We start from the raw sequence: 16940 nt of genomic DNA on the forward strand, positions 1-16940 counted from the left end.
AGCAAAGTCATTTTTAGGGTGTTTTCTCTAAAACAGAAGTGATTCTAGAAAAGGGCTACAGAATAGGAAGCTCAGGGGGAGTCAGGAGTCCTTGCCCACTTCACCTAAACAAACCTAAATCAGGTTTAGGCCTGCTTGCTATGGTCAGTGGCCCTGAGGAGGAGAGCAGTGACAGCTGATGATGCCACCTGGTTGAAACGATTAAATAGTTCTTTCAAGGTGACTATTTAATACAGAGTCCTCTGCAAATATTCCCAGTGCTTTGTTGAATTTCATTATGGAGCTTTGCAAACTCTTTTAACCTTAGTAAAATCATTATTAGTTAAACAAATCCTCTTGCTTGCAATAGTTCTAGCGTTCAGTGGCATCGTAAATTTCCATTAAATGAAATCTGGGCGATCACGAAGGAAATCCTTCCCTGAGTTAAAGCATCAGCCAAGGCCAAAACAACCAAAAATAAGTTCTGTGAACCTTTGGAGAAATATATATTAAAGTATAGAGCGTGACATTGCCAATAACCTGTTATCTAATATGACTATGATTTCGATTTTTACAGTGGAAGACACCCTTTTAAAGATTCATTGTGTTAAGGGCATTTCCTTTGTACATCATTGCCAAATCTAATTAGAAGTAAGTGTCTCCTGGAGGATATAAGCCACGAGTCATTGTGTGTGTTTGTAACCAGATCATACTCTCTTTGGGATTAATTCCATCATGCCTACAACCATCTTTAATCCTTTCTATCATTGTCCAAATTATAATTTTTCTCTCCTCACTCCTCTACCTATAATACTATTAGCAGTATCATTGTGTTGAGACAGCAGTTTCTCAGGCCACAGAGACCATTTATTTTAACTTTAAAAATCTAGCTCTTAAGCAGAGAATGTTGGGATATTTTTCCAATATTTTAAAATTTCTCCACAACTAAGTATTATTTCTCAACATCAGTTACTGAATCCATTCACCTATATTGTTCAGTATGAACAGAACAAATACATCATGTTATTTGCCTTGCAAATGAATAAACCAGCTCAATAAAATAAAAAGAACAGTACCATAAAATTGTACAAATTAATGTTTTTCTACCGACTGAAGCACTTTATTTTAAATACAATCACATAGCTTAATATCTACAGTTAATACATTTGTTTCCAATTTTGAATAGATTCTGTAAAATCAGTATAACACATATTCACAACTATTTTAGCTCTATCAATTTCTATCTTTCTGTAGTCTATTCACTAAGTATAGAATTTTGAAATTTTAATACAAAGGAAATCATATCCAGGGGCACTTGGGTGGCTCAGTTTGTTAAGTGTCTGCCTTTGGCTCAGGTCGTGATCTCAGGGTCCTGGATCAAGCCCCGCGGTGGGCTCCCTGCTCAGCGGGGAGCCTGCTTCTCCCTCTCCCTCTGCCCCCCCCGCCCCGTGCTCTGTCTCTCTCAAATGGATAAATAAAATCTTTAAAAAAAAAGGGGAAGTCATATCCATAGACTTTTGGGAGAGAAAATATGAGGCTTTTTTTTTTAATCCACTTGAATCTTGGCATATTATGCCTGATGAGGTTCACCTACATTTCTTTAATCCTCAATTACTTGTTTCCTATATATTTCCTATATATTTTCTACTTAAAACTTACTTGATTAGAATGTCAATGAATATGTATATTGTCTTGAGAAATCTATAATTTACCTTAGTATAGCAACTTGCTTAATTTATTAGATGATAATTTCAATTCAACTTTGTTAATACAATCTCTTATATATTATGTTCTGTATCATTATCTTTGCTTCTCAAGGGTTTGTCCGGACCCCTCTATAGACTGTGACAACGCCCCTAACCAGTGAGACAGCATTTCACAAACTTTTGCAACGAGAAACTTACCTGTAAACACCTGCGATGCTTGAGAAAAATCTCTGCAACAATAGATATTTCATTTCAAAGTCCCAGCAGCTCAACACTCCACAGAAAAAGTGATGAAACCCTTTGGTTGTGGAAACCCCAAGGCAAATCTCTTGACCTTTTAAAAGTGTAGTCACTGTCGTTCTATTTCATGAGAAGTTTCTGAAAGTAGAAAACAACTTTCACTCTTCATAGGGAATGCTTATTGGAGCCAGAAGTGATTTTTGTTTACTCCAAGGCATTTCTCTACATTTGGGTGATCTTCTTTGGTTTGTATGCGGCCCTTCCAAAGTATGATCTGATTTTGTGCATTCAAGATAAGGACTGCATGCTGACCGGTCCAAGCAATCTCACTCAGAAATAGTTCCTGAGTGGGAAGATGACAATTTTCAGAATAAGAATGTAGACTTTCAATGGCACCTTCAGAATATCTTCAGAATACACGCAATTGTTATACTTGATGGGTTAAGCAACAATGACTTCACTCTGCCTGCCATGCCAGGTATGGTCCCCAGACCCCCAGCATCCGCATGTCTTGGGAGCTTGTCAGAAGTGCAGATGCTCAAGGCCCATATTAGAGCTACTGAGTCAGAATCTACTTTTTCCCAACATCCTCGGGTTGTTTATATCTGCACATTAAATTTTGAGAAGCACCAGCCTCATCAACTTCCTGCTTCAAAAGATGAAAATTCAGGCAAATCGAATGGGGGGACTTGTGTAGGGTTAAAAACATTAAAGAAAGCCACAATTTGTCAGTGAAATCAAGCCGGTGTACATAATCAAATCATTTGTAAGAGAAGATAGGTAAGTTTGATCTTATGTAAGAAACATTCTCAAAGCGAGTGCAATTTAAGACACATGTTAGCCTGTCCAATGTCAGGACATCCAGATGAGAAAGGAAAGACTGACAAGTCATGCAAAGGTGCTCAGTTCTAGACATCTGGTCCACTTCAAGAACATCCCGGTGACTTGATTTTAAAATAATACATTCCATCAACATTTTTGACCTCCTATGGATACAGCTAACCTAGGTCCATAGCTCCCTTTCAGAATTCTCTGGAGACACAGCATTTACTTATCAACCGCTGTTTGTGCATAGGGGAAAACATGGGGCTGTTTTCCTGAGTCGTTGTAGATTTCCTGATGCTTGGGCATCTGGCCTGTGGGCAGTGTTCCCGCATAATCGAGGTGTTAAGCTATTGAATGATGGATCTTACAGTGGTGCTTTTGAATATAGCACTTCAACTGAAGCATATTTAGCATTTTTCACCAATGCATTATTTCCAGAAGCAGTAGTTGAAAGTTGCACCTCCAGAAGAGAGACATTGATTTTACTTTTAAATTTTCTTACTGGAGGGAAGAATAAGTTCTGATCCCGTTTCCATAATTGGAAGCACCTAGTGCATCTGTTCCGAAGCAGATAAAGGGCAATAGTTTCTGAATTGAATTAAGTCAACCATTATTTTATCACTAAATTACTGGAGTCATCTGTTTATTTTTCTAGCTCCAGCTGGAACATTTTAGGATTAGAGGTGACTTCCTGTTAAAGTAAAGAATTATCTACATTTTACTGATCTAATATGTTTGTTGTTCCAATAAAGCCCTGGCTTATTTCCCCTGCTTTAGATACAGTTTTGGAACTTTTGTGAAACCAGGTGAATTCTGATCCAAATTATGTATGAACTGAGCTCTCTTTTTGTCAAAGACAAAGATCACTGCAAATCAGCCATATTCAGCGAGGCCACGTTTCTTCAACTTAGAATTAGCTTTAAGTTCTTTTGAAGAAAGAACTTAGAAATGGTGAGATAGACCATCCATCTCGTTTCACAGGGAAGCAAAGTGATGAAAGAAATATATAAATGTTGTGATTGTTACAATGATACTTTAAAAATAAATATAAGTTGTAAGACTCATTAGTAGTTTTCTTGGACGAGAAAAAGTACTCTTGGAAATATTTCTTTCCTAGCAACTTTGAGAGTGATGATGTCACGTATATATATATTTTCCAAATCTGTATGGTTTCAGAAGCTTCTCCCGACTCTTTCTCTAAAATGCACAGATTTCTTCACCTCCTCTGCAAGTTAATGATTAAGGAGGATGTACTTCAGTAGCTTTCGGTAAAGTCACCCAGAATCTATTGCCAGACTCTCGGGGAGAAAGCAGTGCCCTCTTAGCATATGCATTCAGCTTAATTTCTTTTTGGACTGCACTCTAAGAGCTTGCCTACATGTAAGAGCATAAGAATCAGAGGAGTATATTGGGCTTACTGTCCATATTCAGCCCAGCATGCGAAGATATGGACCCCAAGAGATGTGTTTCTGGAAGATAGGGGTGTTTGACTCCATGAGCATCTCCTATAAAGGTAAGAAAAACCCTATGATCTATGAATGGTCCTCTTCTATTATGAACTTGTTAATTTTTGCGTTTGTTTAATCGTTTTATTTTCCTCTTTATGTTAAACTCTATAGCGTTAGTTCACATTGCACTATGAAGAGTTTTATCCCTAATATTAACCTAAAGCTTTCCACGCTGAGGGTGGAAGAGATTTCCTCCTTGCTCTAATATCCCAGGATTTGATGAACTAGCTGTTATTCTCCCCTATCTTCATCTTTTGCAATTTTTAACATCAAAAATAGGCTCACTCACCCTTTACCTTTCCAATACGGTTCTAAACTTTTTCATTTGTCTTCATTGACACCCACCACCACCATTCTGACCATTTTCTTGTCTTTTCTGGATCTCTTCCAGGTCAATTTTATTTTACCTATTACAAATAGATACATTAAATTTCATGTTAGTGAGCAGAAAAAAAGGGAGAGCTTGGCACATAATAAGCCCCATGGTTAATTTAGATCAATGATTATTATATATGGTGAACTTTTAATGTTTGGCATTTTTTTAGTATTCTGACACATTTTAAATTCTCTTTCAGTTTAACAATGTTTTTATATTATTTTATGGTACTATTTCTACAATTAGATATCTCAAACTTTGCCACCTGATAAGTTGTAAGTTGTTGACACCGAAAATAATATTCACTGACAGCTAAACAATTGTTTCTGATCATTCTGCTAATGTTGATATGTTTTTCTGATTTTTCATATGAAAATTTTTAAACATATTTTCACCAAAATGTTTTAATAGTTCATACCACAGTATTTTTCATGTCTAGCCTAAAGTGTGAATATTTTTTCTTTTTTAAAAAGTCATTTCTGACGTTTTTAGTAGTGAGATTTTTATTATCCTATAAAGCTGATGTTTTCATTGACATGGACCTTATGAGACAGCAGGATTATATACATCCTATAATTCCATATTTCAAGCTTTCAATTTCAGGCCTAGGTATGACTGTTCCAAAGTTATGATTAGGTCAGCAGATATTTTCTGGCATGTTCCCAGATAGTCTTATTATTTATATCATTGTCTTTTTAAAAAATTATGTGTGTCTAATACAATAATCTTGGTGTGGGGAAAACATATTTAGTCACTTATCCTGAATCATATTTGATAGAGAACAACTGACCAATTAAAATCCATTTTTTTAGGATGGATTTTTATTTATTAGTAGTTCATTAACTTTTGCAATGCTCAATTGGAATGTATTAGTCATTTTTGTCGTTGTTGTTCATTCACAAAGCATGAATTCATCTGTGGTTTTCCTTCCTGGAAGGATTTATTGGCATATGTAAGCTTGGGGATTTCCTAAAATATATTCTCTACCATTTTATGTAAAATGTTTTTAAAATTAGGATTGACCTCAGATCTGATTTCCTAAGGAATTCCATGCTTTATACTTTTTTCTTGTAAAAGTGTTACTAGTTATGCCCTACACATTTTATTTTATTCTTTGTGCTTCTTTTCCTGTTGGGTTGTGGATTTGGGGGAATATATCTTACTTTGCATTTCCCATAGTTCCTAACTTATAAATATTCATCAAATTAAATGTCAATTTTCTATAACGGTAAAACAATTTGCTCCTATTTCCAATGCTATGGTGATTTAATTAAAACATAATAGCCTTGGTGTAAAACTTTCTTCAAGACATTCTGAAAGTTTAAACAAGCCATATTTGCAGTGTCTGTTTTTCCACATAAATATGTATCACCTCAACAAGTCTATTGGATTAGTCAGGCATGATTTATGCTTAGGGAAACCACATTACTTTTTTCCAAATAGCTTATGTTAGGGAAAGGGTTCAGTGTTTCTGCCCTTATTTTATATATATGCAATTCAATCCAACCAATCTTCATTGGCGCTGGCCACTGGGAGACCTGGCATGGGATGCCTGTTTTTAGAGCATTGACAATTGCAAGATACTCATAATGTATGTACTGTTGATAGCAAAGTGTATCTGGGCACACAGTCTCCCCCTTGAAATGTCATTCAGTTGACAAAAGTCAATTGAACACAATAACCAAAAGGTGGAAAAACCCCAAGTGCCCATCACTCGATGAATGGATAAACAAATGTCGTATATACATACAATGGAATATTCTTCAGCCATAAAAGGAATGAAGATCTGGTATATGCTACAACATAGATGAACCTAAAATACATTATGCTAAATTAAATAAGCCATACTGGAAAGGGCAAATATTGTCTGATTCCAGTTACATGAATTATCTAGAATAGGCAAATTCATAGAATAGAGAAAGTAGATTGAAGGTGACCCACCTGGGGTTTGTGAGACAAGGGAATGGGGAGGTTTTGCTTAGTGGCTACAGAGCTTTTGTTCGGAGTGATGAAATTGTTCAGGGTGAGTAGATAGTGGTGATGTTTGCATAATATTGTGAATATAATTAATGACACTGAATAGCACATTTAAAAATAATCAAAATGGCAATTATGTTTTATATATACCTTACCACAATTTAAAGAAATTAATCATTTGATATAATATAAACCATGACTGCACACTTTAAGTGGGTGAATTATATGGCATAGGAGTTATAGTTCAATAAAACCTTTTTTTTTTTAAAAGTCAATGAAAGATTAGGAGTAGTAACCATTTAGTGCCCTTGTTATCCTCTCCTTCAAAGAAAAGATGGGAATAATAATCATTATAAAATGACAAGAAAAGTGTCTACCTCACTGTGAAACCCAAGGAATCCGGGTGGATTCTGACAAAGTGTGGGAATCGATACACGAATGGCATTCTTTAATGCCCACTCATCATTTATGCATTTTCACTTTCAAAATAAGTTTTCTAGTGGAAAGATTTGTTAAATACATTCTGTTTCACTCTCTATCTTGGCAGAGCTGTTCATAGTTCCAGAATGCCTTTAGGTGCCTGTGATAGATCATTTCTTTCTTTCTCTTTTCCTCCCTCATCTAAGAACTTTGCAAAGTGTGAGAATTGCTTTGTAGTCCGGAGGGCTCCTGAGTCTGCGAGCCGCGTGGCTTTGCCAAGATTGCCAGCCTGCCAAATTCTCAGCTGCCAAAAGACTAGCCAGGGCTTCCTTGTATAATGAAAGTACAAAAAAGGCCATGTGTTTGGCGGACTTGCCTGATTCCCTCTGCTTCATAGAGAAAATAAATCTCTGAAGAAGTCCAAGAGAGAGCTACCATCTGGTCAGACTCCTGGCTTTCTCAACATGGCTCCTACCACCCATCGCCAAGTGTCAGGAAGGCTTCCTGTGTTGGACGAAGGCGGCCTGCAAGGTTAGGGGCCAATATGCTAAAATCAGATGGGAGTTTAATGAGGGGGGACTTGGCAGACCGGTGTCGACCTGCCGTCTCATCATTGCTTCTGGCACATTCACAGAAGGGTCAACATTTCAGCAATAAAAATCAGAACCATTTAAGAACTGGCCCAGTAGTTGCTGACTATCTGTTAATTTCTTGAAGAATCTGCAAGGCGTCCAAGTAAAAACCTACCCAACAGCCACAACACTGTTCATCCTGGATGACTCGAAGGCTACACTATTGGAAAAAGCTGCCGAACTGTTGTACGGTGCTGACGCGTTGCCGTTATTTGGCCCACTTTCTGCACACTTAGATCTCCAGTTCTCAAAGCCGAAGGCAACTTTTCTTTCATACAGAGCAGTTCATGCTACAAAAGTTCGTTTCTTGTAAGAAACCTTTCTTTTATAGTAAATGATGGTATGAAACGTGTGCATTTATTGTATCATACTGGCCTTGGCCATCTGCTTGGCTTAAATGATAATCATGTTTATTCATTGAAGTTGTGCTTGTGACCTCTCAGGTTGATAGGAATTAGTAAAGTCAAAATATTAAACTATATTCATATTTCAGGTTTTTTTATGATTGGAAGTCATGGATGGGGTGGCAAATTTTTGAACCACAGAGAAGATCTGTATTGTGTTTTGGGTCTCTGTGAGAAACTGAATAGTTCTCTTATTTGTCTCTTAAATTTATAAGCAAGGCCTATACATTAATATTGTTCTTCTCCAATGGAAGACTCTTCTAGAAGTTCTCCAGGCCAGCAAAATATCTGTATGCAGTTATCTTTTGAACCAAATTTCAGCACAGACTGAGCCACAAGATCACAAGAGTACATGTGTGTTAGATGTTCCTCCTAGGAAGGCTGTGATGTTGTCACTTCAAACTCAACGTATTCGACCCTCTTCAGGGCTCTCCCTCTCTTTCTCTCTCATATCCCTACTATTCTTCACATCTCTCCAAAATCTGGGATTCCTCTAAGACATTTCCCTTGTCCTTTACTTTCTCTGTCTAGTCAGGCATCAGGGCCTATCTGTCTTGTCCCTGTCCCTTCAGAACATGCCAGCCCCAAATGGTTCCACTTTGGCATATTGATTATTTTGAGTGGAAGGCACTTGAGAAACCACAGATGGAAAAAGGGCTCTCTGTCCTCTTATTTTCTACCTAAAAGCAGGTCATGAGCTTTCCCATGAGAAGTGTGTCCTCCCTGCACCAGGAAGAGAATATTCTTATCACTGGCGACTCAGAGCTGATGCCAAAATAAACCTGTAGAAACCAACCTACTAAAACCACCTTAACTTTCATTAGTTTCCTCATTAGTTCATTAGTGGATTTCCTACTCACCGGCCCACAATTTACTGCTCTCACCCAAGCCCCTTTGTCTTATCATATCCCCACAATTTACTCTTTGTTTGAAATGTATGTAAGCTCTCAGTCCTCCCTGCTTCTTTGGATCTTCATTTTCCTCATGAAGATTCACATATGCACATAAAAGTATTAAAGCCTGCGTGCTTTTCTCCTGTGAACCCATCTTATGTCAGTTTAATCCTCAGGCCCAGTCACAGAAACTAAGAGGGTAGAAGGGAGTTTTTCCTCCCATTTGCACTGTTATTGTTACCCTCATTATGTTACATGGATGACTACAAAAACTTACTGAAAAAGCTTCACTTTGTATTTCAGTTTTTGGTTCGTGTCATAATGCTCCCAGACAGAGGTTACGTATTTAGAGTTTAGCAAAAAGACATTAAAAGGTATCAGAATTTGAAATTAGACATTGTAGCAATATTTAGTCAGTGACTATTAAGAACTCAATGTAGGAGAAGAAAAGATAAAACTTTCATGTGTTAGGGATTTATTTTTAATGAAGAGCATTTTCTGTCTACTTAAATGAAGTAGTGTAAATCAGTGGATCATAAATTATGGATGCTGATATTTAAAACGTGCAAATGTAAACTTAGACCACTAGAGTAGTTGCTATCCTTTCATTATGCAAAACAAAACATAATGACAGCAGAGTATTTCAATGTGGAATAAAATCCATAAGATTTGTTTTTGTCTCTGTCATTCCAAGTTGACGATATTTTATTCATTAGTGTTTTCTCTCTGCTATATGTGGCTCAGATGCTCATGACTTCCTCTGTGTAAAATAAAACTTTAGGGCAAAAAAAGAGAGTGTAGTCCTTGAGGTGACTCTCACTGTTGTGGTATTTGTCATAGGTCTGCATCCAGCTCTGGGTTTGGTGTAGCCATATATTTATATTTATATATAAATTTATATAATTTATAAATAATTTATATTTATATTTATTTATATATCTATATATAGATAGATTTGGGGAATAAAGTGATATATATATATATTTATTTAACCATGTGCTATGTCGCTATTTCATTCCATAGTCCAAAAGCTTGCTTTAGATTGCTTTAGCTTGAGGAGAGTGAAAAGAACAATCTAGTGGCTACAGGATGTTCTATTCCTCCTCCAGCTCCCCAGTCCTGCCCAACAGAAGGTTAGTGTGGTTTAGGCACTGTTTCAGGCATTTTTATCTTAATTGGTTTATGACCCCTCAAAGCCCTGCTGAAGGAACCCAAGCCTTTGGGGAATCCTTGAGAACCTAGCATGGCAAATATGGCTTGACTGCATTCTGGAGGGCCTTCTGATCTTAGGGATTGGCTGCCCCTCCTACTTCGGCTCCAGAGTAAATCTACACAGCATAGACCTGAACCTAACACTTCAAAACTGACCTGGGACCAAAACCAGCCAAGCCCCAGCCTGAATCAAAGCTGCTCAGCTGAGTCCACCCTGGATCAACAGAACTATAGCCAACCTGCAGACTGATAAAGATGGGAATAAAAGTGTGTCTTAAGCCACTTCGTTTTGGAGTGGCTGGTTTCTAGCATTATTGTGGCAATAAATGATCAGCGTAGACCTTGAACCCGCCCTACTCCATTTCCTCTTCTAAAGCAGGTCTGAAGGAGAAAGTACTCAATCAGAAAGTACTTGGGTTCAAACATGTAGAAAAATAGGTTGCAGCTACATCATTGGAGAATGCTTCTATCATCCTGATGGCTGTACCCAAAGCTAAAAAGGAATTCATCACCAGCATCTATAGGGCTTTGTTGCTCATAAAATATAGGATGAAGAGTTCCACGGAAAATCCATAGATGAAGTAGCTAATGAAATCTATACTTAGGATAAGATGCAAATCTAATTCTTACGGTGATCAGAGCTTGCATATTTTGCGCTGGTAGAAAGAAAGAGGTTAATCCCATGTCCTGGCAGGATTATTAACATCCTGACTATGTTCTGCATGGCTCATTATTCTTCCTGTTCAGTTGGTAGGAAATATATAGCTTTTACTACCGCACAAAGATATTTCACTGATGAAACAAGAAATTGCAGGCCATGTGTTATGGATCAAAAGGGGGAAAAAAAAAAAGAAAGGCAGACATCTTGGCTTCATTCCTCATCTCCGCTGTTTTCTAGATCTGTGGCCTTGGGTGCGGCACTCCATCCCTCTGCTTATGTACAGGATAAAAGGGCTATCTCCTCCATCTACCTCAGTGCTGCTGGGAGAACCCAGGTGAGGATGCCCCAAAGCTGCGAAGAGCGAGATCTACATTACTATGTAAAACAGATGTTGGCAGGCAGAGGATCATAACATCGCAGGGCGCTGGCTGTGAAATCATGCGGACCTGGGTTCAGACTCCAAATCTGCCATTTCCTAGATGTGTGACCTTGCACAAGTGACTTTTCCACCCTGAGCCTCAGGTACCCCTGGAAAATTTGGGTAGTAGCACCTCAGACTTGTGAGTGCTCAAGCAGATAGGGAATGTGAAACATGGAACATGTGGATGGGCCTAGACTAAGGGCTCAAAAATATGGCAGGTGGCTTAAGTCCCATGGATTGTCTTTTTAGCACTCAATTCCGTGGAGGTGGGTACAGGCATTGAATCTCTGCTGTCACACCGTCCTCTGCACCAGGGAGACGAAAGTCCAGAAATCTTTGGTTGCAATGCCCCAGAAGACCTGTCCCCTTTTCTCTGACATCTGCTACTAATGATGGACATGGCTTCCTAGACTGGAGTTTTTATCAGCTGCTTTTCTCTCCTGTTTCCTTCCGCCAGTGGCTCACCCTACATGGTAAGTGGTTCACCCTACCTGGTAACATCTGAGTTAGACTGAGTCAGGAGGTTCAGCCTTGCCTCTTCCCTGACGACGATGTCAGATCTAACTCCACCATAATTAATTACCCCACGATTTGGTATCTCTACACATGGCGGATGGAATGTGCCCAGACATAGCTTCAGTTGATTCATATTAAGGAAAACAAATCACTAACTCTGGACCGTGTTTTCAGCTTGTACAATAAAGAAATCGTATTACTGGTTGTAGCATGAAAACAGAGAAAGCTCATACTCCACAAATATTGGAGATTGGGGGCCCTAAGTTTTCTTATTCTCTATCAATAAATAAACATTTCAAGGAGGATTAGAGGATTTAAAAATTCACTTATAAATTTTAGCCACTTACTAAGCTAACGTGTTCACTTAAGAAAGGAGCTGGCATTCTGTTAGATGCAAGGTGACGTTTAATTAGAACATTATAAAATATTTAGTTTTATCTCAGTTCAACACCATTTACCATTTCATTCACTCCCACTATAGAAAATTTAGGGGGAAAAAAAAGAGAGAGAAGTCGAAGAAGAAGGAAGTCACACACAGTTCTCTTACCTACAAATGATTACTGTTTACGTCTTGATGCATTTTCTTCTGATCATTTTTGCTGTGGACAGTTTTACCTAGATTATTTCCAAGTGAAATGTTTTTATCGCCTTCTGGCACAAGGCTGCGGTTCAGTAAAGGTATGCCAATGTCACAAAGCTAGGCCTCTTCCAGAGTCACACTGGGTGTTTAGCCTCTTTGGCTTTGGGCTTTTTGAAGCCCAAAATATCTGGGCTGGCCTTCCAGGGCATCTAGAAAGATTGCTTAAACAAGAGGCTGACAAACACTTGTCTTCAAAATTTGCGTCCATACCTCAACTAGTTAGCAAAAACATTAAGAGACAGGCTTTAGCAAATTGAATCGTGTTGCGTTATTTCTCACTTCTGCTAAAAGGAGAAAAATAAATAGCAGGTAACAATAGCAGAGGCACCTTATTTAGATTTATCTTTCTGAGAGTCTTCCCTTTGTGATTTACAAAATCTACACGGACTTCGAAAAAGCTGCAATTTCCTGTCTAATAAACCCCAAATGGAAAAATAACAAATACAATGAAAAACAGCAACCTAGTTGACAGACTAATATATATTAATCCCACTGCCATGGTTGAGAGATGGAAAATTATTATTGAATAATACTCTTTCATCAAACCAAATATTTCCTAATGCTCCAAAGTACGTATCTGGCATTGCCTCTGCCTTACACATCTGCTTGTCTCTTTGAACTCTGCTATTAATCTGAAGGTTGCATGCAGCTGCACAGTACTAAGATAATTAGCTCTTTCCATTATATAGTACAATGGATGGGAAAGACCTTCAAAACATTCCGAACTTGGATTTGCATAAACCCTGGGCAGTTAGAAGACTTTTTTCCAAAATTCAAATCAATCCTCTGGAAAAACTTGTACCGTTTCCTGGTGCCTTCCTGGAATCTTTTACACATCCCCTCTTCCTGAATATTTTCCTTTTAGCCCATTTCTCCTTATTTTTATACGTAATTACCGGCAGAACTTTATGATCTTCCTTGGACTATTTCCGAGACAACCAACCTGCAGGGGGCGACAACTATTCTGATAGGTATGCCAGCAAAGCACTGGGCTGGCTTTGTGTAGTCAACATGGAGGGTTGGGGTGGTCTGGCCTCCAGAGCTTCGGGAATTTGGAAACACCTATATAAAAGCTGTTTTATAGTTTTCAACCCCCAAGAGATGAAACCCACCACCCCCAAGGACACTGACGGAGCTATGCATGTTGTGTATTATGATTTCCTCCCACAGCAGGGCAGTCTTCCATAGAGAGCGTTCCAGGGCCTCTCAAGGAACAGACTCCAAATGTTCTCGTCTTATGTCCAGTGCTTGTTGTCCACAGAAGGAGACAGTGGAAGCTGGAGAGAAGGAGAAGTGAATCCTGGCATCCCGAGTGAGCAGGAACTGGACTGTCAGGGAAGAAGGCATACTAGTGTGGAAGAATATTTCAAGCAAATTGCAGTGTTCACTTCCAATAAATGCAGGTCAGCTTGTAGTTTCCAGAAATACCACCCAGGTGGCATCCTTAACAAAACTCACTTTCCTGAACATAGTTTGAAAAGGAAATGCTTACTTGTCAACAGCCTTCTTACTTGATTTATACTTAGTGGAAATATATACCATATTAATTTTCCCTGAAGATTGTCCTCCCTAAAGACAAGCCGATGAGATGGCAAAGTCTCTGAGTCTTGAGTAGAAGGAGCATTGGCGGGTATGCTGTTGGCTTCATGCTCCTCATTCTCTTTCCTGCCTGTTCCCACTGGGGATATGTTCTGCTCGGCCGAGAAGGGTCATGGCTATCGAGTTTATTAGATTTTTAATTTTTTCCCCTAGAAATTCACATTATTGAAGTATTTCCTTTCTTTTACAAAAACACATTTCATAGTCTGGCCCAAACCCTGCTGGTAATTTTAACCCAGTAGGAAAGTATGCTGTTTTTTATTTGTTCTAGATGGGCTGGCAGGAAGCCTGGTGGAGAAAACACACATGTCGCTTGACCGCTCTTTCTCTCTTGCTCTCTTCTTTGACTTGCACGCCACCCCACTGGCCTGGCTCTCTTCCTGCCTTCTGGAACACTCTTCCTCTGCCTCCATCGTCAGCCGCTCCACCACCTGAACTGGAATGTCTCAAGCATGAATGTTGAGCCTGCTTCTCTTCTATTCTTCTACTCCCCTTCTGGGTCATAGAATTCATTTTCATAGCTCCTAGATTTTTCCCCCCAAGCTAAGAGCTCTCTTTTGGGCTCCAGAGCCATATCCAAATGCCTAGTGGAAATGTTCACTTATCTCTCGCAATGTCTGTATGCTGAATTGAACTTTCATCTTCAAACCTGCTCCTTCCTCATGCTTCTGCATCCATGGTAAATTAAAGATGCCTCAAATTTGTTTGACAATATTTCCATCAAGAAGTGGCATCTAGGGGCACCTGGGTGGCCCAGTCAGTTAAGGGTCTTCCTTTGGCTCAGGTCATGATCTCAGGGTCCCGGGATCGAGCCCGGTGTCAGGCTCCCTGCTCAGTGGGGAGTCTGCTTCTCCCTCTCCCTCATGCGCTCTATTTCGCTCTCTCTCACAAATAAATAAATAAAAATCCTAAAAAAAAAAAAAAAGAGGTGGCATCTATGTGCCCTTCCCCTGAATCTGGGCAAGGTTGATCAGTGAAATTTCTGGGTCCAGCCCTTAAGAGGCTGGCAGCAACCTGGTCAATCTCTTGGAGTACTTGCAAGGTATCCGGAACAGAACTTGTTACCTGGAAGTAGGATGCTGCCTTAACCAGATACCTAAACATGTAGCATCAGCTTCAGGACCAGTTAGCAGCTGGAAGCTAGAAGTGCCTCAGGAGGTAATTGGTGAGGACTTGAAGAAGAGTGAGAAAAATGCTGGAGATAAAATGACCTGTATCATGTAACGGTAAAAAGTATAGCAAAACTGTCACCTGTAGAATGTAGGAAACAGCAAATGTATCTGATGACCTTGTGGATCTGGGTAAGGAGATATTCAGGTAGAATGTCAAAAGGGTTAACCATTCCTTTTATCTACATATGATGAAATATGAAAAGAGAGAAATGAGTTTTAAAACAAATCCTGTTACATTTCAACCTGAGTGTAGAGGGACTGGAAAGGAGCCAGGAATTTCTGGGCTCAAAAATAAACTATTTCTCATCCCCATTTTCATCCAGGAAATAATTCTCAAAGTAAGAAATGGCTTTTGGGCAAAGACCAAATCCAGGGCTATACTAGGGAAACATGGTCTCAATTCTGGCTTTAAGATCCTTTGTTAAGGGGCACCTGGGTGGCTCAGATGGTTAAGCGTCTGCCTTCAGCTCAGGTCATGATATCCAGGTCCTGGGATCGAGCCCCATGCCGGGCTCCCAGCTCAGCGAGGAGTCTGCTTCTCCCTCTCCCTCTGCCTCTCCCCCTGCTTCTACTGTCCCTCCCTCTCTCTCTCAAATGAATAACACACAATATTTTTAAAAAAAGTAAGATCCTTTGTTAAGACTTCAGAAAGATTTAAGAGTATGCCTTAGTAGGACTTCTTAGAATTGAAAAGCCTGTGCTTAAGAATTATAGATACTTTAGGTTAAATATCAGGGCTTTTAGGTATTAAGGGAAATATTCCACACCTGCCTCACCAACTCCCCAAGGTACTGAAGGGTCTGTCTTGGAAAGAAATTATGGTTTAGGTAATAGAATTCGTTATAAACTGATAAATAAGAAACCCATAATTTTAAACAAGATTGTATTGATTTCTTTGGAAAGGGACAAACAGTACAAAAAAAATAAAAATAAAAAGAGATACTTGGACCCCCAACCCTCTATAGGAAGGAAGCAGGCTGAGAAAGTACTCACCCACAGTATGGGTTATTTCTTACGGAAGGAAGAGGAAGGAAGACCCAGACGGTGAAACTAATTGCTCTGCGAGGTAATTCCCAGGGAGTAGGAATTAACCTAATCAAGAAATTGGCAGTGTGTGCTTAAGTGAATTATCAAGTTCTAAAGGACCAGGGACTGCTACGTGACTGAGTTCTGCCTCTTTTGAATGGGACTATTGTAATTAACCTATGCCTATTCCACCATTGTGTGTAGGTCTTGTGGGGGGCACAGGTCTTCAGACTGAGAAAAACTGCACCCAACCAGCTTCATCTGCACCTGAACCTGACTTCAATGATGATGAGATCCTGGAATTTGAGTCAACGCCATAAAGGGACTGGATTTTTGCAGGCCTTGGGAAGGGATGAGTGTATTTTTCACATGGGAGGAATGAAAATCATTCACAGCCAGGGGATACATTCTGATGAGTGAATAAGATCCACAGATTCTTTGACTGCCTTCCCACCACATCTGAGTTGGCTTGACAATTAGAATATGGCGTAATACTATGCCAAGTTCCAGGTCCAGATTTCAGGAGACTGAAGCTTCCACTTCCTGTTCCTTGGAGTACTAAATTTTGCAACCTCGCTGCCATTTTTAAGGAACCCCAGGCCATCTGGGAAGACCCACATGTAAAGAGACTGAAGTCGCTAGCTAACAAACCTAGCTTGCTTTGGCCAACTACCAGAAGCAAATTGCCAGCCATGTACCTCTTGGAAGTAGATTGACTAGAACCCAGCCAATG

The sequence above is a fragment of the Zalophus californianus genome, chromosome 9 (genome assembly GCF_009762305.2).
Source record: "Zalophus californianus isolate mZalCal1 chromosome 9, mZalCal1.pri.v2, whole genome shotgun sequence".
NCBI lineage: Eukaryota > Metazoa > Chordata > Mammalia > Carnivora > Otariidae > Zalophus > Zalophus californianus.